Source organism: Coregonus clupeaformis, chromosome 20, assembly GCF_020615455.1.
Source record: "Coregonus clupeaformis isolate EN_2021a chromosome 20, ASM2061545v1, whole genome shotgun sequence".
In the NCBI taxonomy this organism is placed as follows: Eukaryota; Metazoa; Chordata; class Actinopteri; order Salmoniformes; family Salmonidae; genus Coregonus; species Coregonus clupeaformis.
In genome coordinates, this window is record NC_059211.1 from 47,873,232 (window position 1) to 47,899,252 (window position 26,021).

At 42.7% G+C, this 26,021-nt stretch overlaps 1 long non-coding RNA gene across 1 annotated transcript; it reads left to right on the top strand.

The window, feature by feature from the left end:
• Positions 1-17,882: 17,882 nt before the first annotated feature.
• On the top strand, positions 17,883-20,418 carry LOC123481491. Its single transcript, XR_006657164.1, has 5 exons — positions 17,883-18,763; positions 19,082-19,197; positions 19,297-19,431; positions 19,688-19,719; positions 19,916-20,418. It is a non-coding gene; the product is annotated as an uncharacterized LOC123481491 (long non-coding RNA).
• Positions 20,419-26,021: the final 5,603 nt, after the last annotated feature.

The window sequence follows — 26,021 nt, forward strand, 5'->3', positions numbered from 1 at the left end:
TGGTCAGTCATTCTACTTTCAACCAGAAATCCAAATAGAATTATAGCACTATTAGACATTTGAATGGCTGGCATAAATTGAATTCAGATAATGATGTATCTTGGGAAAAGTAAAGGAGAAACTGACTTGAAAGGTATGGGCAGGGGCGGTGTGTTCATTAGGGCGATATGGGCGACGCACTGCCAAACGGGAAAAGGAAGGGATTTTTTTTCTAATCAATTATATCATGGCAACAGTAGTTTTCAGTGTTCTAATCTAGACGTCTGATCTGCCACTAAATGTCCAATCAGGCTAAAGTCGTGCTTCAAATGACCCCGCCCCTTTTGGGGCGATTTCAGTCAGGTTGAAAATCGCCCAGGAGTCTTTCATAGATTATCATGTAAAATTTTTTTTTTTTCAAATATCAGATCTTTCAATACAATCTCTATGGGTTCCGGGAGGGCTTGCACTTACGCGCTTTCGTCATACGTAACATAAGAAACCATGAACATAACTAAGAAAAGAGCGGGTAGCATCGTCAATCAATTCACGTACAACTGTAAAGATGGCTAGCTTTGCGAGGCAAAGATGAAACTGAGGGCTCCACCAACCCTGGTATTTTTCTTGGACTTGTCAACTTTGTGGCACAATTAGATGAGGTGTTTGATGACCATCTTAAAAATGCTAAAGTTTTCAAGGGCACATCAAAGACCATTCAAAACGAGCTACTGGAGTGTATGCTAGCGGTCATGAGGGAACATATTGTGGAGGAGGTGAAGTCGGCGAACTTCGTAGCTATCCAAGCTGACGAGACCACGGACGTTTCTACACAGACACAGCTGGTGCTTGTGCTGAGGTACATAGATAGCAACCACAAAGTGCAGGAGCGCTTTTTTGAGTTCCTTCCCATCTCGGAATCAACCTCAGTCTCAATCGCCAGTGTGCTTTTGGAGAGACTGAACAGTCTTTTTGCCGACGACGAGAAAGTCAAACTCATTGCGCAAGCTTACGATGGAGCCAGTGTGATGAGGTGAGAGAAGGCTGGTGTGCAGCAAAATGTGCGTGAGCATTTCAAGAATGCCCATTACGTGCATTGCTATGCGCATCAGCTGAATTTGATCATGCAGCATGCTAGAACAGTTTCAGTACAAGTAATGTAGCCTCTCTCTCTCTTTGTCCCTCCCTGTCTGTCTCTTTAACACACACACGCCCAAATCAGTTCACAGTTGATGTTGTTTAAAATAGTTATTTTTCATTTTTAAAAAAAGTAAAAAAAAAAAAAAAAATGTTCATGTTCATTTTTACAAACCTATACAATTTGCCAGAATATGGTTGTTCATATTTACAAATCTATACAATTGGCCAGAATATGGTTGTTCATTTTTACAAAGCCATACAGATAGCTGTGTTTACCTTTTCTAGAAATTATTTTCAAATTCTGTTTTCAGGCAAAATGTCTATCGCTGTTCATTTTCACAAATCTATACAAGAGGGCAGAATATGGAAGTCTATAACAATTTCTTATTACCAATAACTTGCATCAATGTTTTCAGTAGCCTCTATCAAAAGCTCCTGCTTGCTTGTTGTGAATTATGCTCAGGTGCACATATTTCCAATTCAACCATGAGGCCTTTTTGAAGCAAGTAATGTGTATATCAGTATTGACTTATATGCTGCCCCTGTCTTCATGTTGTTGCTGGACATATCTTTTTTTAAATGTGTGTAGGTCACCTAAATCATCAGAAAAATTGCCCCCCCTGAGAATTTTTTCAGGAGCCGCCACTGGGTATGGGCACCCTCGGTCGTAAGAAATACCAGCGCTCAACATCTTTATTCTCTTTGAAAACAATATTTGAAGGATGTTCAATTTATCCAGTGGAAAAATCATTTTAGATTGGAATTGAACTTCAGGGTCAATGATTGGAACATGGACTGTCACAAAAGTATCAGAGCTGTCTGCCTCAAGGATTTAAGTCTAGATCACTTTTAGGAATGTCCATTAATCTTACACATTTTGCATTTTCCCCCTTTGGCATGGTGCAATTTGTTTCTACTTGCTTCAGTTGATTTTAGTTCATAACATAATAATAGCAGGGTATTACTATTTGCCAGAAAAGCAATGAAACAGTTGGCTCCTCTTCTCCCTGTGACCCATGTGAACAAATATATTATTGTACTGTCTCTCACACCCACACACAGGGATGCTGAGGCTGCTACTGGTTGCCATGCAAATCGAAACCAAAGGTCTGCTTTCTGATACTTTCAAACCACATGACCCTCCTTTCTCCCTTAGTGACCCTCCTGTCTCCCTCTCTGCCCCCATATCATAGGTCAGCATCATGACCTTCATGGGATGTATAAAACCTACCAACCAGAAACACATTAAACACATACAAAATATTTCCCTTGGCTGAAAAGGGGTACCCATTTGTTTCTGGTATGCAAATAAACTAACCGAAAAGACCCAACTATGTCTATTACATACCTTCCAGAGTCTAGACTGAATAATACCCCCTTTCATACCTGAGCCACAAGCTTTTTATTCTAATTGTTTGGAATAATGTGCAACAGTGGGTTTTGTGAGAAGGAAAGTGGCAGTGAGAAGTGAATGGGCTCTGGGAGCTGTGTGATGGCGTAATGGGAATCACAGGAGGAGGCAGAGTGGAGCTGGACAAAGAGGCAGCCCAGCAAGAGAGGCCTTTACCGTCAGCCTGTCAGCTTTATTGGGACCACGGGGGTTGAGCTCCGCCTGGTTTAGCCATTGGCCATTGAGGTAGAAAGCGGGGGAAAGTAATGATAGTCGTAACAACTCCATCAATCATGGCGCAAATTACATGTTTATTAAGAAGAAAACTAAATAGCAACAATAGAAGGACTGAAAAACTGACATTCCTTGACCAGCTTATTGAAATCACATATGTGGTAGGCAGGGGGTTTCATTCCTGGCCCACTGTAGAGTCGGAGGATGTAGCATTATCTCTGTAGAATGATCATGTGATAAAGAGGGCTACACCCAGAAACACACGACGGTGGTAGGCCTGATCACCGACGACGATGAGACAGCCTATAGGGAGGAGTTCAGAGACCTGGCAGTGTGGTGCCAGGATAACAACCTCTCCCTCAATGTCAGCAAGACAAAGGAGCTGATCATGGACTACAGGAAACGGAGGGCCAAGCCCGCCCCCATTCACATCGACGGGGCTGCAGTGGAGCGGGTCGAGAGCTTCAATTTCCTCTGTGTCCACATCACTAAGGATCCTACATGGTCCACACACACCAACACAGACGTGAAGAGGGCACGACAACGCCTCTTCCCCCTTAGAAGGCTTAAAAGATTTGGCATGGGCCCTCAGATCCTCAAAAAGTTATACAGCTGCACCATTGAAAGCATTTTGACTGGCTGCATCACAGCTTGGTATGGCAACTGCTTGGCGTATGACCACAAGGCGCTACAGAGGGTAGTGCGTACGGCCCAGTACATCACTGGGGCTGAGCTCCCTGCCATCCAGGACCTCTATACTAGGTGGTGTCAGAGGAAGGCCCTCAAAATTGTCAAGAACTCCAGCCACCCAAGTAGATTGTTTTATTTGCTACCGCACGGCAAGCGGTACCGAAGCACCAAGTCTGGAACCAACAGGACCCCTGAACAGCTTCTACCCCCAAGCCATAAGACTGCTAAATGGTTAAATAGTTAACCAAATAGCTACCCAGACTATCTGCATTGACCTTTTTTGCACTAACTCTTTTCACTCATCACATACGTTGCTGCTACTGTTTATTATCTCTACTGTTGCCTAGTCACTTTATTCCTAGTTATATTTGCATATCTACCTCAATTACCTCATACCCCTGCACATCAACTTAGTACTGGTACCCCATGTATATAGCCAAGTTTTCATTACTCATTGTTATTACTTTTATTATTACGTGTTTTATTTCTCAATTTTCTCTCTCTCTGCATTGTTGGGAAGGGCCCGTAAGTAAGCATTTCACTGTTAGTCTACACCTGTTGTTTACGAAGCATGTGACAAATACAATTGTATTTTATTTTTGTTGATAGGATGGAGAGGTACTCTTCAGAGGCTGACTTCCTGAGTCCTCCATCAGCTCGGTTCTGATTAGTCTGTCCAGATAACTAGCTACAATGCCTCCAGCCTCTGACTGAATCCATGCTATGTTTATTATAGAAATAATCCTTTAGCCACTTGTCCATCGTGGCCTCTGAAGCTGCTCACATGACTGCTGAGTGGTCAATGGGGTTCTTGGTTGAGAAAGTTAAAATCAATAGACATCAAATCTAAATATCTAAAGTCTAGATGCTGTTCTTTTGACGAGGGGGAAAAAGACAACTACAGTAAAACTTTTTATAATGCACATAAACTGGAATATCGTTTGTAAAGATTGATGTTTCACAATTCCACAGATGTGTGTTTCAAAATCCCATTCACACTATCAACAATTAAAACTTTGTAAAAGTGTGTGTGTGAGGATGTTTTTTCGAGGAGCAGGGTGAAATCAGGCCATAGTTATGCATGCATTGCCCTCTCTCTCTCTCTCTCTCTCTCTGAGAGGAGAGCTGGAGAAGAAAGGCCCACATTTGCTGGTGTCCTGCCAGACGCAGGATTCAAAACGTAGAATTTTTCAATTAAAATTATTATACAAAATTCTTGCTACCAATAGAATGTTATTTATATGGGGGATACAATCTTCCCAGCTCTGCAGATTTTGCTGCAAAGAGACAGAATCATTACATCATTTGTTTTGGTACTGTCCATTTGTAGCTTGTTTTTGGTCACAGGTCCAGGAATGACTGAAGGATTGCAATATTTACCTGGAGCTAACCCTGCAGATAGCACTACTGGGTGATCTGAAAAGTCATAGTCACTCAATCAATAATATAATAATACTTTTAGCAAAAATGTTTATTTTCAATTTACAATCTGTAGAAACAATGAGAATAGACGGGTTCAGAACTTTTGTGAAACATCACAGTACAGTTGAAAAATATATGGCAAATAGAAATCCAATATGGATGGTGTTAAGAGATAGATGGGAGGTGTTGAATGGAGCTGAAGGATGGGACTAATAACAACTAACAAGAACTAATAACAACAGGATAACTAATGTAAAGCATACTGTGTCCATAATAAGTATATGGGTTATAGGTTGAGAGCTTTTGTGACAGAACACAGTTAGAAAGATATGGCATATAGAAGCAAAACCGGATGGACATCATGAAAATGATCGGAGAGGTTGAGGATAGAGGAAGTTCAGGAGTAAAAACAAACAAAATAGAATTATTGTAAAATTGACTGTGTCCATAAAATGTATATAGTATGTATAAGCTGGAAGTAGAGGCCGTTGTTGTTCACTAGTTTACTCCAATTAGGGAAGGGGTGGTGGGGTTGGAAAGTAATTAAGGGAAATATATATTTTTAAAAGGATATGTACAGTGGGGGAAAAAAGTATTTAGTCAGCCACCAATTGTGCAAGTTCTCCCACTTAAAAAGATGAGAGAGGCCTGTAATTTTCATCATAGGTACACGTCAACTATGACAGACAAATTGAGAATTTTTTTCTCCAGAAAATCACATTGTAGGATTTTTTATGAATTTATTTGCTAATTATGGTGGAAAATAAGTATTTGGTCACCTACAAACAAGCAAGATTTCTGGCTCTCACAGATCTGTAACTTCTTCTTTAACAGGCTCCTCTGTCCTCCACTCGTTACCTGTATTAATGGCACCTGTTTGAACTTGTTATCAGTATAAAAGACACCTGTCCACAACCTCAAACAGTCACACTCCAAACTCCACTATGGCCAAGACCAAAGAGCTGTCAAAGGACACCAGAAACAAAATTGTAGACCTGCACCAGGCTGGAAAGACTGAATCTGCAATAGGTAAGCAGCTTGGTTTGAAGATATCAACTATGGGAGCAATTATTAGGAAATGGAAGACATACAAGACCACTGATAATCTCCCTCGATCTGGGGCTCCACGCAAGATCTCACCCCGTGGGGTCAAAATGATCACAAGAACGGTGAGCAAAAATCCCAGAACCACACGGGGGGGACCTAGTGAATGACCTGCAGAGAGCTGGGACCAAAGTAACAAAGCCTACCATCAGTAACACACTACGCCGCCAGGGACTCAAATCCTGCAGTGCCAGACGTGTCCCCCTGCTTAAGCCAGTACATGTCCAGGCCCGTCTGAAGTTTGCTAAAGTGCATTTGGATGATCCAGAAGAGGATTGGGAGAATGTCATATGGTCAGATGAAACCAAAATAGAACTTTTTGGCAAAAACTCAACTCGTCGTGTTTGGAGGACAAAGAATGCTGAGTTGCATCCAAAGAACACCATACCTACTGTGAAGCATGGGGGTGGAAACATCAAGCTTTGGGGCTGTTTTTCTGCAAAGGGACCAGGACGACTGATCCGTGTAAAGGAAAGAATGAATGGGGCCATGTATCGTGAGATTTTGAGTGAAAACCTCCTTCCATCAGCAAGGGCAGTGAAGATGAAACGTGGCTGGGTCTTTCAGCATGACAATGATCCCAAACACACCGCCCGGGCAACGAAGGAGTGGCTTCATAAGAAGCATTTCAAGGTCCTGGAGTGGCCTAGCCAGTCTCCAGATCTCAACCCCATAGAAAATCTTTGGAGGGAGTTGAAAGTCCGTGTTGCCCAGCGACAGCACCAAAACATCACTGCTCTAGAGGAGATCTGCATGGAGGAATGGGCAAAATACCAGCAACAGTGTGTGAAAACCTTGTGAAGACTTACAGAAAACGTTTGACCTGTGTCATTGCCAACAAAGGGTATATAACAAAGTATTGAGAAACTTTTGTTATTGACCAAATACTTATTTTCCACCATAATTTGCAAATAAATTCATAAAAATTTTGTCTGTCATAGTTGACGTGTACCTATGATGAAAAGTACAGGCCTCTCTCATCTTTTTAAGTAGGAAATGTAGTCATTGACAAGGTTAGAAATAATTATTTTTAATTGAAATAATAATTGTGTCTTTCAAACTTTGCTTTCGTCAAAGAATCCTCCATTTGCAGCAATTACAGCCTTGCAGACCTTTGGCATTCTAGTTGTCAATTTGTTGAGGTAATCTGAAGAGATTTCACCCCATGCTTCCTGAAGCACCTCTCCCACAAGTTGGATTGGCGTGATGGGCACTTCTTACCATACGGTCAAGCTGCTCCCACAACAGCTCAATAGGGTTGAGATCTGGTGACTGTGCTGGCCACTCTATTATAGACAGAATACCAGCTGACTGCTTCTTCCCTAAATAGTTATTGCATAGTTTGGAGCTGTGCTTTGGGTCATTGTCCTGTTGTAGGAGGAAATTGGCTCCAATCAAGTGCCGTCCACAGGGTATGGCATGGTGTTGCAAAATGAAGTGATAGCCTTCCTTCTTCAAGATCCCTTTTACCCTGTACAAATCTCCCATTTTACCATCACCAAAGCACCCCCAGACCATCACATTGCCTCCACCATGCTTGACAGATGGCATCAAGCACTCCTCCAGCATCTTTTCATTTGGTCTGCGTCTCACAAATGTTCTTCTTTGTGATCTGAACACCTCAAACTTCGATTCGTCTGTCCATAACACTTTTTTCCAATCTTCCTCTGTTCTTTTGCCCATCTTAATCTTTAATATTTATTGGCCAGTCTGAGATATGGCTTTTTCTTTGAAACTCTGCCTAGAAGGTCAGCATCCCGCAGTCGCCTCTTCACTGTTGACGTTGAGACTGGTGTTTTGCGGGTACTATTTAATGAAGCTGCCAGTTGAGGACCTGGGAGGCGTCTGTTTCTCAAACTAGACACTCTAATGTATTTGTCCTCTTGCTCAGTTGTGCACCGGGGCCTCCCACTCCTCTTTCTATTCTGTTAGAGCCAGTTTGCGCTGTTCTGTGAAGGGAGTAGTACACATCGTTGTACGTGATCTTCAGTTTCTTGGCAATTTCTCGCATGGAATAGCCATCATTTCTCAGAACAAGAATAGACTGACGAGTTTCAGAAGAAAGTTATTTGTTTCTGGCCATTTTGAGCCTGAAATTGAACCCACAATTGCTAATGCTCCAGAAACTCAACTAGTCTCAAGAAGGCCAGTTGTATTGCTTCTTTAATCAGCACAACAGTTTTCAGCTGTGCTAACATAATTGCAAATGGGTTTTCTAATGATCAATTAGCCTTTTAAAATTATAAACTTGTATTAGCAAACACAACGTGCCATTGGAACACAGGACTGATGGTTGCTGATAATGGGCCTCTGAACGCCTATGTAGATATTCCATAAAAAATAGCCATTTAGCTACAATAGCCATTTACAACATTAACAATGTCTACACTGTATATATACATACATACATACAGTCGGGAGAACAAGTATTTGATACACTGCAGATTTTGCAGGTTTTCCTACTTACAAAGCATGTAGAGGTCTGTAATTTTTTATCATAGGTACACTTCAACTGTGAGAGACGGAATCTAAAACAAAAATCCAGAAAATCACATTGTATGATTTTTAAGTAATTAATTTGCATTTTATTGCATGACATAAGTATTTGATCACCTACCAACCAGTAAGAATTCCGGCTCTCACAGACCTGTTAGTTTTTCTTTAAGAAGCCCTCCTGTTCTCCACTCATTACCTGTATTAACTGCACCTGTTTGAAGTCGTTACCTGTATAAAAGACACCTGTCCACACACTCAATCAAACAGACTCCAACCTCTCCACAATGGCCAAGACCAGGGAGCTGTGTTAGGACATCAGAGATAAAATTGTAGACCTGCACAAGGCTGGGATGGGCTACAGGACAATAGGCAAGTATTTTTTATTTTTTTATTTTATTTAACCTTTATTTAACCAGGTAAACCAGTTGAGAACAAGTTCTCATTTACAACTGCGACCTGGCCAAGATAAAGCAAAGCAGTGCGATAAAAACAACACAGAGTTACATATGGGGTAAAACAAAACAAAGTCAAAAATACAACAGAAATACATATATATACAGTGTGTGCAAATGTAGCAAGTTATGGAGGTAAGGCAATAAATAGGCTATAGTGCAAAATAATTACAATTAGTATTAACACTGGAATGATAGATGTGCAAGAGATGATGTGCAAATAGAGATACTGGGGTACAAATGAGCAAAATAAATAACAATATAGGGATGAGGTAGTTGGGTGGGCTAATTTCAGATGGGCTGTGTACAGGTGCAGTGATCGGTAAGGTCAACTGATGCTTAAAGTTAGTGAGGGAGATAAGTGTCTCCAGCTTCAGAGATTTTTGCATTTCGTTCCAGTCATTGGCAGCAGAGAACTGGAAGGAATTGCGGCCAAAGGAGGTGTTGGCTTTGGGGATGACCAGTGAGATATACCTGCTGGAGCGCAGACTACGGGTGGGTGTTGCTATGGTGACCAATGAGCTAAGATAAGGCGGGGATTTGCCTAGCAGTGATTTATAGATGGCCTGGAGCCAGTGGGTTTGGCGACGAATATGTAGTGAGGACCAGCCAACAAGAGCGTACAGGTCACAGTGGTGGGTATTATATGGGGCTTTGGAGACAAAACGGATGGCACTGTGATAGACTACATCCAATTTGCTGAGTAGAGTGTTGGAGGCTATTTTGTAAATGACATCGCCGAAGTCAAGGATCGGTAGGATAGTCAGTTTTACGAGGGCATGTTTGGCAGCATGAGTGAAGGAGGCTTTGTTGCGAAATAGGAAACCGATTCTAGATTTAACTTTGGATTGGAGATTCTTAATGTGAGTCTGGAAGGAGAGTTTACAGTCTAACCAGACACCTAGATATTTGTAGTTGTCCACATACTCTAGGTCAGACCCGTCGAGAGTAGTGATTCTAGTCGGGTGGGCGGGTGCAAGCAGCGTTCGGTTGAAGAGCATGCATTTAGTTTTACTAGTGTTTAAGAGCAGTTGGAGGCTACTGAAGGAGTGTTGTATGGCATTGAAGCTCGTTTGGAGGTTTGTTAACACAGTGTCCAATGAAGGGCCAGATGTATACAAAATGGTGTCGTCTGCGTAGAGGTGGATCTGAGAGTCACCAGCAGCAAGAGCGACGTCATTGATATACACAGAGAAAAGAGTCGGCCCAAGAATTGAACCCTGTGGCACCCCCATAGAAACTGCCATAGGTCCAGACAACAGGCCCTCCGATTTGACACATTGAACTCTATCTGAGAAGTAGTTGGTGAACCAGGCGAGGCAGTCATTTGAGAAACCAAGGCTATTTAGTCTGCCAATAAGAATGCGGTGGTTGACAGAGTCGAAAGCCTTGGCCAGGTCAATGAAAACGGCTGCACAGTACTGTCTATTATCGATCGCGGTTATAATATCGTTTAGGACCTTGAGCGTGGCTGAAGTGCACCCATGACCAGCTCGGAAACCGGATTGCATAGCGGAGAAGGTACGGTGGGATTCGAAATGGTCGGTGATCTGTTTGTTGACTTGGCTTTCAAAAACTTTTGAAAGGCAGGGCAGGATGGATATGGGTCTGTAACAGTTTGGATCTAGAGTGTCACCCCCTTTGAAGAGGGGGATGACCGCGGCAGCTTTCCAATCTCTGGGGATCTCAGACGTTACGAAAGAGAGGTTGAACAGGCTAGTAATAGGGGTTGCGACAATTTCGGCGGCTAGTTTTAGAAAGAAAGGGTCCAGATTGTCTAGCCCAGATGATTTGTAGGGGTCCAGATTTTGCAGCTCTTTCAGAACATCAGCTGTCTGGATTTGTGTGAAGGAGAAGCGGGGGGCATGGGCAAGTTGCAGCGGAGGGTGCAGAGCTGGTGGCCGGGGTAGTGGTAGCCAGGTGGAAAGCATGGCCAGCCGTAGCAAAATGCTTGTTGAAATTCTCGATTATTGTAGATTTATCGGTGGTGATAGTGTTTCCTAGCCTCAGTGCAGTGGGCAGCTGGGAGGAAGTGCTCTTATTTTCCATGGACTTTACAGTGTCCCAAAACTTTTTGGAGTTAGTGCTACAGGATGCAAATTTCTGTTTGAAAAAGTTAGCCTTTGCTTTCCTAACTGCTTGTGTATATTGGTTCCTAACTTCCCTGAAAAGTTGCATATCGCGGGGGCTATTTGATGCTAATGCAGTACGCCACAGGATGTTTTTGTGCTGGTCAAGGGCAGTCAAGTCTGAGGAGAACCAGGGGCTATATCTGTTCTTAGTTCTGTATTTTTTGAATGGGGCATGTTTATTTAAGATTGAGAGGAAATTACTTTTAAAGAACAACCAGGCATCCTCTACTGATGGAATGAGATCTATATCCATCCAGGATACCTGGGCCAGGTCAAGTAGGAAGGCCTGCTCGCTGAAGTGTTTTTGGGAGCGTTTGACAGTGATGAGGGGTGGTCGTTTGACCGCGGACCCGTTACGGACGCAGGCAATAAGGCAGTGATCGCTGAGATCCTGGTTGAAGACAGCGGAGGTGTATTTAGAGGGTAAGTTAGTCAGGATGATATCTATGAGGGTACCCATGTTTACGGATTTAGGGTTGTACCTGGTAGGTTCGTTGATAATTTGTGTGAGATTGAGGGCATCTAGTTTAGATTGTAGGATGGCCGGGGTGTTAAGCATATCCCAATTTAGGTCACCAAGCAGTACGAACTCTGAGGATAGATGGGGGGCAATCAATTCACATATGGTGTCCAGGGCACAGCTGGGGGCTGAGGGGGTTCTGTAGCAAGCGGCAACAGTGAGAGATTTATTTCTGGAAAGGTGGATTTTTAGAAGTAGAAGCTCAAACTGTTTGGGCACAGACCTGGATAGTATGATAGAGCTCTGCAGGCTATCTCTACAGTAGATTGCAACTCCACCCCCTTTGGCAGTTCTATCTAGACGGAAAATGTTATAGTTGGGGTTGGAAATTTCAGAATTTTTGGTGGCCTTCCTAAGCCAGGATTCAGACACTGCTAGAACATCAGGGTTGGCGGAGTGTGCTAACGCAGTGAATAACTCAAACTTAGGATGGAGGCTTCTGATATTTACGTGCAGAAAACCAAGACTTTTACGGTTACAGAAGTCAACAAATGATAGCTCCTGGGGAATAGGAGTGATACTGGGGGCTGCAGGGCCTGGGTTAGCCTCTACATCACCAGAGGAACAGAGGAGGACTAGAATAAGGATACGACTAAAGGTTTTAAGAACTGGTCTTCTAGTGCGTTGGGTACATAGAATAAAGGGGGCAGTTCTCCGGACGTTGTAGAAAAGATTCAGGGCATTATGTACAGAAAATGATATGGAAGGATATGAGTACAGTTCAGGTAACCCTAAGCGTTGGGTAACAATGAAAGAGATAGCGTCACTGGAGGCACCGATTGAGCCGGTCTCGGCGTGTATGGGGGGGTGGAACAAAGGAACTATTTGAGGCAGTTTGAGAGGGACTAGGGGTTCTACAGTGAAATTGTATAATAAGAACTAACCCAAACAGCAATAGGCAAGGCATAATTGACATGGGAGAGAGGCATAAAGCAGTCACAGGTGTTATTAGAGAGAGCTAAGACAACAACTGGAAATAGCGATAACGTTTGGGCTAAGGCTAAACAGAATAAACAGGACAGGGTACCGTGTAAAGGAACAGTCCAGCAGGCATCAGCTGTGCAGCTGAGTGATCATAAGGTCCAGTGAACAGCAATATGTGAGTCCGAGAGCAGTTCAAATTGGTGCTTCAGCACAGCTAGCAGGGAGCACAGTTGTAGTTTGCGTGTGCTAGCGGGCCGGGGCTGGCAGATGGATCTTCGTGGTCGTCGCAACGGGAAGCCTGTTGAAACCACATCAGACTATTTCGTCGGCAAACCAGTCGTGTTGGATCGGCGGGGCTCAGTGTCAACACTAGGAGGTCCCGTCCGGTTGACAGAGAGGTAGATAGCCGGGAGATGGGCCTGAGGCTAGCTCAAGGCTAACTGGTGCTTGCTACAGGGCAATGGTAATCAGCCAACAACAGGTTGCAGTTAGCTAGCTGGTTGCGATGATCCGGCGCTAGGGTCCAGTGATTCCGGCAGAAAGTCCAATAAGCTCTGGGTCGATAGCACGCTGGGTCGATAGCACACTGTGCAGACTGGCCGACGAATTGTCCAGGCTAGAGCTAGCGCTGGCTGGTGGATAGTGTAGGCCACGGACAGTGGTGAAGACGCTAACGGTGACTAATATCAAGTAGCCATTCAGTTGCAGCTACACTAGTTTCAGCTAGTTTCAGCTTACGGTTCTTGATGAAAGTTATAAAGAAATAATAGAATCCTTTCCACGTTGGGTGAGGCGGGTTGCAGGAAAGTATATTTAGTTAAAGAATGAAAAGTAAAAATTGAGAAATATATACAAAATAGACAAAAAAAACAAGAAACGGGATATTTACACAAGGAGAATGAATAAAAGCGACCGCACTGCTACGCCAAGTTCAAGATGACGGTCAATCACCCTTGGTCTGGGGCTCCATGCAAGATCTCACCTCGTGGGGCATCAATGATCATGAGGAAGGTGAGGGATCAGCCCAGAACTACACGGCAGGACCTGGTCAATGACCTGAAGAGAGCTGGGACCACAGTCTCAAAGAAAACCATTAGTAACACACTACACCGTCATGGATTAAAATCCTGCAGCGCACGCAAGGTCTCCCTGCTCAAGCCAGCACATGTCCAGGCCCGTCTGAAGTTTGCCAATGACCATCTGGATAATCCAGAGGAGGAATGGGAGAAGGTAATGTGGTCTGATGAGACAAAAATAGAGCTTTTTCGTCTAAACTCCACTCGCTGTGTTTGGAGGAAGAAGAAGGATGAGTACAACCCCAAGAACACCATCCCAACCGTGAAGCATGGAGGTGGAAACATCATTCTTTGGGGATGCTTTTCTGCAAAGGGGACAGGACGACTGCACTGTATTGAGGGGAGGATGGATGGGGCCATGTATCGCGAGATCTTGGCCAACAACCTCCTTCCCTCAGTAAGAGCATTGAAGATGGGTCGTGGCTGGGTCTTCCAGCATGACACCGACCCGAAACACACAGCCAGGGCAACTAAGGAGTGGCTCCGTAAGAAGCATCTCAAGGTCCTGGAGTGGCCTAGCCAGTCTCCAGACCTGAACCCAATAGAAAATCTTTGGAGGGAGCTGAAAGTCCATATTGCCCAGCAACAGCCCCGAAACCTGAAGGATCTGGAGAAGGTCTGTATGGAGGAGTGGGCCAAAATCCCTGCTGCAGTGTGTGCAAACCTGGTCAAGACCTACAGGAAACGTATTATCTCTGTAATTGCAAACAAAGGTTTCTGTACCAAATATTAAGTTCTGCTTTTCTGATGTATCAAATAATTATGTCATGCAATAAAATGCAAATTAATTACTTAAAAATCATACAATGTGATTTTCTGGATTTTTGTTTTAGATTCCATCTCTCACAGTTGAAGTGTACCTATGATAAAAAATTACAGACCTCTACATGCTTTGTAAGTAGGAAAACCTGCAAAATCGGCAGTGTATCAAATACTTGTTCCCTCCACTGTATATATACAGTGAGGGAAAGAAGTATTTGATCCCCTGCTGATTTTGTATGTTTGCCCACTGACAAAGACATTATCTGTCTATAATTTTATTGGTAGGTTTATTTGAACAGTTAGAGACAGAATAACAACAAAAGAATCCATAAAAACGCATGTCAAAAAAGTTATAAATTGATTTGCATTTTAATGAGGGAAATAAGTATTTGACCCCCTCTCAATCAGAAAGACTTCTGGCTACCAGGTGTCTTTTATACAGGTAACGAGCTGAGATCTCAGCTCGTTACCTATATAAAAGACACCTGTCCACAGAAGCAATCAATCAGTCAGATTCCAAACTCTACACCATGGCCAAGACCAAAGAGCTCTCCAAGGATGTCAGGGACAATATTGTAGACCTACACAAGGCTGGAATGGGCTACAAGACCATCACCAAGCAGCTTGGTGAGAAGGTGACAACAGTTGGTGCGATTATTTGCAAATGGAAGAAACACAAAAGAACTGTCAATCTCCCTCGGCCTGGGGCTCCATGCAAGATCTCACCTCGTAGAGTTGCAATGATCATGAGAACGGTGAGGAATCAGCCCAGAACTACACGGTAGGATCTTGTCAATGATCTCAAGGCAGCTGGGACCATAGTCACCAAGAAAACAATTGGTAACACACTACGCCGTGAAGGGCTGAAATCCTGCAGCGCCCGCAAGGTCCCCCTGCTCAAGAAAGCACATATACAGGCCCGTCTGAAGTTTGCCAATGAACATCTGAATGATTCAGAGGAGAACTGGGTGAAAGTGTTGTGGTCAGATGAGACCAAAATCGATCTCTTTGGCATCAACTCAACTCGCCGTGTTTGGAGGAGGAGGAATGCTGCCTATGACCCCAAGAACACCATCCCCACCGTCAAACATGGAGGTGGAAACATTATGCTTTGGGGGTGTTTTTCTGCTAAGGGGACAGGACAACTTCACCGCATCAAAGGGACGATGGACGGTGTCATGTACCATAAAATCTTGAGTGAGAACCTCCTTCCCTCAGCCAGGGTATTGAAAATGGGTCGTGGATGGGTATTTCAGCATGACAATGACCCAAAACACACGGCCAAGGCAACAAAGGAGTGGCTCAAGAAGAGGCACATTAAGGTCCTGGAGTGGCCTCGCCAGTCTCCAGACCTTAATCCCATAGAAAATCTGTGAAGGGAGCTGAAGGTTCGAGTTGCCAAACATCAGCCTCGAAACCTTAATGACTTGGAGAAGATCTGCAAAGAGGAGTGGGACAAAATCCCTCCTGAGATGTGTGCAAACCTGGTGGCCAACTACAAGAAACGTCTGACCTCTGTGATTGCCAACAAGGGTTTTGCTACCAAGTACTAAGTCATGTTTTGCAGAGGGGTCAAATACTTATTTCCCTCATTAAAATGCAAATCAATTTATAACATTTTTGACATGTTTTTTTCTGGATTTTTGTTGTTGTTATTCTGTCTCTCACTGTTCAAATAAACCTACCATTAAAATTATAGACTGATCATGTCTTTGTCAGTGGGCAAACGTACAAAATCAGCAGGCGATCAAATACTTTTTTCCCTCACTGTATATATATATATATATTTGCGAGAAAAAACATATGGGGGATTGGAAGTGATGCAGACAATTACATTGATGGAAGTTACAATCTATCTGCAATATTAAAGCTGATCTACCCCCCAAAAAAAAAAAATATATATATATATATATATATATATATATATATATATATATGAATGAAAAATATATATATATTAAAAAAATAGAATTGGCAAAGGCAATAGGCCAAAAGCTTCATTGTGATAAACTAGCCCCTTCAATTGTCTGTGTGCCAGACCAATTTGGCCAAGTCAGCTAGACGTCTGCCTGTCGCCATGGTAACACCACAAGGGTTGCCAAGGCGCTGAGCGGGTATTAACTGATGCCCCACTGTCCAGCACTCAGTGTCTGAAGAAAATAAGACTTCATGCAAAAGTCTCTATCCTATTTACACAGCTGGAAATGTACTGGGGCTACTCAGGTAGCTCACGCTTTCCTACAGTTACTGCAGGCCAGGGAAATAGCAGAGATCCACCTGCAATTTCAATACATGATCTCCAAGTCACGGGTTTAAATGTATACTTGCAAATTATCTGTACATCAACACAGTGAATGGGATTAAGGTTTCTTAACTGATGGAAGACCATGGGTCATGTCGACAGTGCATATTAATTTGCTTGTCATATGGTCATAAGATTAAGGTTAGGTCACAATGTTCATATATGAACTTTTGCTCTCAGGTGAAAGAAGAGACATGGTTTTGATAGGCTGAGTGATTTTTGTTTTGTTTTGTTGGGAGAATGTTTTTAGAGCACCGAGGCCTTATTTCTGTGGATATTGGGTAGTTAAGGAAAACATCTCCATTTGCTAGAGGCATGTCGTGCTGTGTGTAGTCTGTGAAACTTAACAGGAGGGTTCTCATGGACAGTATAAGGCATTATTCACAGACAACATAAACTCAACACAGTCTCCCAGACATCTAGCTAACTCTGTGGTGGACTTTTGATCTAGATCCTGGCACCTCTTCTGATAGCCCTGTGTTACAGGAGTGGGTCGCAGTTCCAGAGCGTTCTGTCATCCTCCGACAACCATAGGCACCTCCTCACTCACAGTCGGGACTAATTATCTACCTATTGGTGTCACCTGTGGCTATCTGATTCACCTGTGTATTTATACCCTCACTTCCCTGTGTTCCCTTGCTCAGTTTTATCTGCTAGTTCTTTTATGTCAAGCAGTACATAGCTGTGTCTGATTACGTGACGGAGTTACAGGTACTCAAAGTGTTCTCCCTGTGTCATTGTGTTTTCCAGTCAGAGTTAGTGTTTCGTATTGTTTGCTGTCAGCCTGTTTTTTGGAGACCTATGTGCTCCTCATTTGTTTTCGTGTACAGTCCGTTGTTTTGTATCCTGGCTTTTGGACCACCAGTAAAGATCCTTGTTTCACCATCCTTGCCTACTGCCTACTGTCTATCCTGCACCACACCTGGGTCACACCTCACCCCAACCCTTACAGCCCTGCCTGCAATGCTAACCCAACTTTAAAGAGAAAACTCTTAACTAGATCCAAATCAATTCTTTTCACCATATAATTAAAAACAATTGGCAGCAGAAGATTGAGAAATGGTGGTTTGTTGAGGAGAGACTGATGGAAAAATGTGGGAACCTCAGTCTATTTTCCTCTATGAAGTGTACTCATTCCTATCCGGTGAAGGATCTGTTCTGAAGCTCTCCAGCACCACAAGGTAATTTGTAGAATGATTGAGACTAAAAGCAGTACATAATCGCAGCACACAATTGGCATGAAACGGGGGGGAGAGAATTAACATGATGAGCTAATGTTGTTATTAATGTGGCTAAGAATAGAAACCTGCTGCAGCTGGTTCTCCCCCGTTTGCAGAGACACAGACACGCACTCTGACCATGAAGCTATGGTCTGTATGTTGTATGCTCTGTTTATTTCCATTTAATAAAATGCTTCATGAAGTCTAATCGGATAGGCTTTCTGCAGAGCAACCACAAGGAAACTCCAGAGCGACTTACAGTAGTGAGTGCATACATTTTCATACATCAGTGGCACCCCTTCAATTTCAACAGTCAATTGAGTACCACAGTATGAGTCATAATACCCATAAAACTTACCGCTAGGAAGTACTTCATTTAAGGTCTGTGTTTCGTGTTTACCCTGGTGTGACGTTTTGATAACGTGCAAATCTCTCAGACAAGGTCACTTTTATCAATACATTAGCCTGTAATTACCCTCCAAAAATGAAATGCTAATTAGCCACTAATGTGGCTATCATACAGAACTACACATCCTGTCACAAGCTTTGACGTAATCACTCAAGGCCCAGGGTGGGAAAAACCTCAATTTCTCAATGCAAACTCTCATCGACAAGTAGCAAGTAACCTAGCGAGTAGATATTATAGCCTTTTTAGTTTCTCGTGTAAATAATGTGGTGTAGTTCTTGTGTGTATTCTTGTTTAGCTTTTTTCATATTACCTAGCTAGCTACTGTATCATTTTTTAATTACTATAATTTTTTTTAATTACCCTGGCCTTTGTAACTAACTAGCTAATCTTAGGTCTCTCCATCGATCAGAAGCAAAGATGGTTTTGTGCTATGTACCGGATTGTAACCACCATTCCGATAAGCACACGTGCATTTTATCGTAAGCGAGAAGCGTCGCTGGAGCTGTGTGATAAGGTAAGCCCGGTTTGCTAGCTTCTAAGAAGCTATTTTGGTTAGGCGAAAGAGCTGTGGTTAGCTAGATGCTTTTTTAAATTAGCTAAATAACCACCGACTGTAGTTACGTGTACAACGCACGTTACCTTCCTTACAAGTAAAAACAAAACCAGCATAGGCTAGCATAATTACGGTTGTGACCTTTTAATTTTGACAAGTCCTTTGTGAGCTAGCCAGCTAGTTAACGTTAGCTCACGGTTTGTGTAGTCATACTTTTTCACGTGGTGATATGCTAACTAATGTTAGCCCACCACTGACCAAATGTCTCTTTGTTTCCAGTCCAACAGGAGTGCATCCCTCAGGACATCCGGTGCATGGACATCCTGTGCCAGTGTGATCCGAGCACGAGCGTCCAGTTGTGGAAACTAAAGCACATCGAGCCTGTGGACGGACAGGTCAGCAAATCATAAAATATGATACAATATTGTGTAAAACATGGAATTTGTAGATGCATTGAAATGTTGACTTCATGTCCCCTTTTCCCCATGTTTTAGACATGAGGCGTGACATGCAGAACATCAGGCTCAACCCACGAGAAGCAGTGCATGATCAACGCTACCTTCAACAAGGAGATCTGCTGGAAGTGATGTACTCACTCACTCACTCACTCACTCTCTCTCACTCTGGGGGTAAGACATAATTTAAACATCACATATATAAATTCCCACTGTGCCCATGATAAAATGCAATGTGAATTGTGTTGTACTACTGAATGAAACTGTGAGGAGATGCACTCAGACCAGCCTTTGTGATGGAACTTACGTTAACTACATTACTTTAGTTGGCTGCTTTGAGCAACACTTGAATGTATTATAACCTATTCTAGGAGCCTATTGTTTGTGTGTGATCTTTATTCATTGTTCACTTGTTTTTCAACAATCTCAGGTACAGGCAGGGATGACTGGGGCCTTCAGCAAGTAAGACACAGGGGTTAAGAAATAATTTGAACATCACAGATATAAATTCCCACTGAACCCATGATCATGTTAACTAAATTACTTTAGTTGGCTGCTTTGAACAAAACTTGTACGTAATATAACCTATTCTGGGAGCCTAGTGTGTGTGTATGAACTATGTGGAATATTTTTGGTCCATTGGCTTCCCTGAAAACAGGTACTGACAGGAGGCGCAATATGAGTTTGTCAGAGGTCGTCACACTGAATGGGGATGGTGATGGAGGCTTTTGTGGTCCACACAACGAAGAAGCAGGTGTCCCAGTGATGTGGAGCTGACCTTGGACCTGGTGCCAGTAAGGATGGTCTTCGGTACGACCCTCCCTCCTTGTTATAGAAATCCTTCGACGTCACTGCCTCTTCAATGGTAATGTCCCTTGCACCATGGGGACACTTGACCTCCACCACTGCTGTGGTGCCCACCAGACCATCTGGTGAGGCACCCAGGATCCCAGGCCCTGTGACCCAAAGCCCTGACTCCTGCACATCCATCCCTGTAACCATTTAAAGGCCTTGATGCCCTCCTCTTCGTTATCTGTACCCCACTTTACAGACAACACCCCATTCAACAACTGTGATCTGAGGACCCTTTTTAGCAGTGACAGAGTAATGTAGCTCAGTTGGTAGAGCATGGCATTTGCAACGCCAGGGTTGTGGGTTCGATTCCCACGGGGGGCCAGTATGAAAAATATAAAAGAATGTATGCACTAACTGTAAGTCGCTCTGGATAAGAGCGTCTGCTAAAATGACTAAAATATATATATATATAATAATTGCTGGCCGTCAACTTCCCTCTCCTCATGGTGTGCCAGTTGGGGTTGGTGCGCTGTCCAACTGTTGCCTGCCATATAGCCTTCTGCTGCTCCTCCGAGAGCGCCATGCCATCCAGGATACCTGCATGCCCCAGGTGCCCTTGTTTTTTAACAATGTCCAGTACAGACAGGGATCGGAGGGTAGCGGTTGTTCTGGCTCGGGTTCAAGGAGTCATTCCACTGAACCTGCCCCGGAGACGGTTCCTTAGCCACTGAAGATCCTACTCTGTGGGCTTTCGAGGCACCTGGTTGGGCACGGCTGGCTTCCTCCACTCGCATTCCACATCCGTACAGCTTATATTGTGAACCACCAAAATAGGCTGCATGGCTACACTTATGAGCTCCACGGAGGCATTCGCATGTGGTAGAGAGAATCCCCTGGTCACCTATAGAGACCTGCCAAGAGGAAGGATGTTAAGTGCCACATGCCTTTCAAAGCATGACCTTGAACACTTTGAAATGCATTTGTTGTAAGAAATGTGCTATATAAATAAAGTTGGATTTGATTGATGACATTACAGCTGTAGAATATTTCATAAACTGTAATTTTCACGAGGACAAGTGCAGTTTTTCCAAAAACCTTTAATTGATAACTTGGGATTTTATCACTTGACATATCAACATCATATAGTGGGAAGGATCCTATGAATCAAGACTGTGTGAATGCATGTACCACTCCGAATAAATAAATACTGTGCCTGAATACATGAAACAACAATACAGGCTGGATGTCTAAACAAAGTCAATTCTGTATGTCAATAGATTTCTAGATTCATTCTCATCAATGACAACATTCTAGAACAATGTATCACTAATCTAAATCTGGTATCCTGGGTAATCTAGTTAATGATTATATAATTGATTAGGTGACTATTTCCTTGTAGAATGTTGACAGCAGTATGGAACACATTGTATTGCTAAGATGCTCAAAATTAACTTAATAGCTACACTCACCGACGTAGGATAAACTTTATCCCTCATTCTGGCCCTGACCAAACCATTAAGTTGCCCCTCACTATAGCTGCACTTCTCCACATGGCCAGACTTATAGTGGTTTTCTCCCCGTTTATTGCTCTTATGCTCCTCCTTGAAAAATGTCATAAGGCCTGAAATAGACACCAAAGTCGACATACTGTACAAACAATTATCTAGGCTAAGCAATACAAAATATTTTTTTGATCTACTGCTCTGCTAACTAGCTAGCTAAAGTGTAGTCAGTGGCTAGCTAAAACAGAGAAAGGGGACGGAAGAAGTTAACACTTTATTCAATTAATTTCAATACAGCACATGGATTCATCATGGATTGGACACTGGTCTCTGATCACGCTGGTGAATGGTAGCTGACAGTGCAGGAGCTTCCTGCAGGAATTTGTAGTCTTCCTGAGGTCTTCTCTGTTGCTAATTAGCATTTCGAATTTTTTAAAGTAAATTGAGGCGAATATATTGATAAAAACCACCTTGTCCGAGAGAGAATTACATGGTTATCAAAACGTCACGCCAAGGTAAGCCTACACCAAACGCATACTTATAGTAGCTTGAAGTGTTTGTAAAATTCACAATGTGAAAAATGAATGATGAAAAAACAATAGGAACCATTTCCGTGTTTGACCGCTAGGTTTTATGGGTATTATGACGCGTCCACTGTGCCAGACTATTCTGACTGCACACATCTGAACGATCAGCATCACCTACCCTATTCCACATGTATCAGGGAACCCTAACAAAATGGCTAAATGTTATTAAAGGGTTATAGGAGTCAGACGAAGAATGATCATTTGAAAAAAACGAACACTTTATTTGGATAGTCCATCGGTAGATGCTTTATAGACTATCTACAGACTATCAGTAACATTTCAACTAACTACTAACCCTAGCCCTAACCTTAACCCTTACCCTAACCCTTATTCTAAACCTAACCCTAACGTAACCTTATCAAGCAGTTGCTTATCAACAAATAGTTTGTTGATAGTATGAAAATCTGGACTATCCAAATTAAGTGTGACCAAAAAACCCAACCACAGTCTGAAGAATGTCCACAGTCTGTGTATGACAGACAGACAGAACTGACACAGTCTGAAGTGTCATGTCATGCTTAGAAGATAAATAATAGAGGGATCATAGCCTGTCTGGGGCCTGAAGGACATCAATTATGTCAGCCCGTGTGGATGTTTTGGTGTTCTACTTCAATCATTGTGATCCGCAAAACACATGGTGTACATCTTCCAAGGTATCAGTCAGTGAGACCATGCAGAGATTAGCGGCAGGATGTCAAACTGAAAGCATCGTACACTTGAGACTTTATCTCCTGTGTGGCTACACAGAAAAGAGGAAATGGAAGAAAATATAAACTTGCCACTGATTAAACAAGTCTAAACAAGATTTAATCTCTTTCTATCTTAGATAGTGTGTTCTAGCGAAAATAACAGTGGTGAAGCCCTGTGAGAAGTCAGAGATACAAACCTTGCAGCTTTGCACTTCTGTGTCTGTTTTAAAGCAATCGGAGCGAAAATATAACAGATTCATCATGCAACCACGAGATAATGGTTGTGTTGTAGCCTCCTGTAGCTCAGTTGATAGAGCATGGTGCTTGCAACACCAGGGTTGTGGGTTCGATTCCCACGGGGGGCCAGTATGAAAAATTTATGCACTCACTAACTGTAAGTCGCTCTGGATAAGAGTGTCTGCTAAATGACTAAAATGTAAAATGTGTTGGAGGAGCTAGGGCCCCCTACTCACTCCTCCACTTGTTCTATAGACAGAAATAGACTACATTCAACAGTTTGGGGTCACTTAGAAATGTCCTTGTTTTCTAAAGAAAAGCAATTGTTTTATCAGCTTTAAAATTGCAGATAGATTGTAACTTCCATCAATGTAATTGTCTGCATCACTTCCAATCCCCCATATGTTTTTTCTTTCTTGCAAATATATATATATATATATATATGTAACAGTGAAGAGGCGACTCCGGGATGCTCACCTTCTAGGCAGAGTTGCAAAGAAAAAGCCATATCTCAGACTGGCCAATAAAAACAAAATATTTAAATGGGCAGTCTGAGATATGGCTTTTTCTTTGCAACTCTGCCTAGAAGGTCAGCATCCCGCAGTCGCCTCTTCACTGTTGACGTTGAGACTGGTGTTTTGTGGGTACTATTTAATGAAGCTGCCAGTTGAGGACCTGTGAGGCGCCTGTTTCTCAAACTAGACACTCTAATGTATTTGTCCTCTTGCTCAGTTGTGCACCAGAGCCTCCCACTCCTCTTTCTATTCTGGTTAGAGACAGTTTGCGCTGTTCTGTGAAGGGAGTAGTACTCAGTGTTGTACGAGATCTTCAGTTTCTTGGCAATTTCTCGCATGTAATAGCCTTCATTTCTCAGAACAAGAATAGACTGATGAGTTTCAGAAGAAAGTTATTTGTTTCTTGCCATTTTGAGCCTGTAATCAAACCCACAATTGCTGATGTTCCAGATACTCAACTAGTCTCAAGAAGGCCAGTTGTATTGCTTCTTTAATCATCACAACAGTTTTCAGCTGTGCTAACATAATTGCAAAAGGGTTTTCTAATGATCAATTAGCCTTTTAAAATGATAAACTTGGATTAGCAAACACAACGTGCCATTGGAACACAGGACTGATGGTTGCTGATAATGGGCCTCTGTACGCCTATGTAGATATTCCATAATAATTCAGCCGTTTCCAGCTACAATAGCCATTTACAACATTAACAATGTCTACACTGTATTTCTGATCAATTTGATGTTATTTTAATGGACAAAAAAATTGCTTTTCTTTTGAAAACAAGGACATCTCTAAGAAAAATCTAAGTGACCCCAAACTTTTGAATGGTATTGTACATACGCAGCATGAAATAGAATCCTCTTTAAAGTCAGCTCTGTCTGAGTAATACAGAGCCCCAGGGAAACTACCATGGGATATAGACCCACGGTGGATACTCTAAAGAGCCCAGTGTCTCCCTGTTTGTCTGTAGATATATAGAGTGTTTCTGACTACAGACAAGGGCCCTGAAATGCTAATGTGGTGACCAAATGGTGTGAAAAGGAAAACAGACCTATTTTATAGATTTTCACTGAACGACAATGAGGTTTGTAAGTGGGGACCCAAGACTCCAAACGTATTAGTAATTTAGTAGGGGTCGTTTGTAATTAATAGGCACCGAAAGGTGATACCTATATTTAGTCATTTCCTTGATCCTCAGTTGAGATTAGGGGGATAAACGAACATCCAGATGTAGACCTAGCTAGTCCAGTTTTTGACAAATGTCGTATTGGCTGAAGGGTTTTCTTCATGAAACTTGTTCAGTGGAGGATTCATTTCTGTGGTTGAGCAAATAGAAATGTAACTCCTGTTTATTCTGGCTGCTGGGCAGTCGGAGGAGGAAATGAGGGAGGCATCATGGAGACAGTTGACCGACCGTTCCCATTCCCACTGCCACGTGGAGTGACAGACAACCAGGCAGCCTCTCACGCTGATGTGTTGCTGGCTTAACTGCCGGAACATGTTCGATTTTCTCTGCCGGTGTTTCTCTAAAGAACCCAAATTGAATTACATGAGAGAATGACAGTCACATTTTCCACGGTTCTAAATGGGTTGATTGGTTGCCACTTCCTAGCAATATAGCCAATCAGAAAGACCCTACTTTAACTACATGTCCTCATTTGACAGGCCCACTTGATCTATGTTGAGTGCTTATATTTTCATTTTCTAGAGCGATATCATTATTTTTCTGTAGGCACAGCTAGAGATGTACTATATTTCCTCTCCACACTCCCTCAAGGGTTCATGACAAGATTGTGCAATATGGTTTTTTTCCACTTCAATGTCTATCTCTAGATTTAAAATGAAGTGGAGATATCACATCTGCATTTGAAATGTGAGAAGAAAACTGCAGCCCATGAAATGTAGATATTTTGACTGGGATTGGGTTTCTGAGTAGCGGAATCCCCTGGGTTCACCTTAGGAGCAGTTAGAACCTCGAATTGAGTGGTACTGCCTGAGGGGGGCCGTCTCTCAACACAGGCAGCACACACTGGTATTCTGGGTATTTGGCTGCGACTGAGAGGAGAGGCAGATATATAGGAGTAGTGCGGATAGACAGAGAGAATGGAAGAGGGAAGGAATGAGGGGTATCTTTAGGTCTTGTTAGGGGGTGGAAACAGCAGAGTAGACAGTCTGCGTTGGTCATTATAGGGCTTTAGAGCAGGGTTTCCCTAACTCTATCCTGGGGCCTGTCATGCCAAATAGTGTTCCCCTGCAAAAATTGCCCTCCCAATGGGATTCTATTCCGTTGGTATATCAATGGCGTGATGACCTAATGCGTCAAATTTTGGAGATCATTACAGCAAAAATGACCTTAATATCAAACAATTTCGCTGTTTAAACAAGTTTTTTTTTTTGGCTAATAAGATGAAAACATTATTTCGAACTACTTTTGGGTAC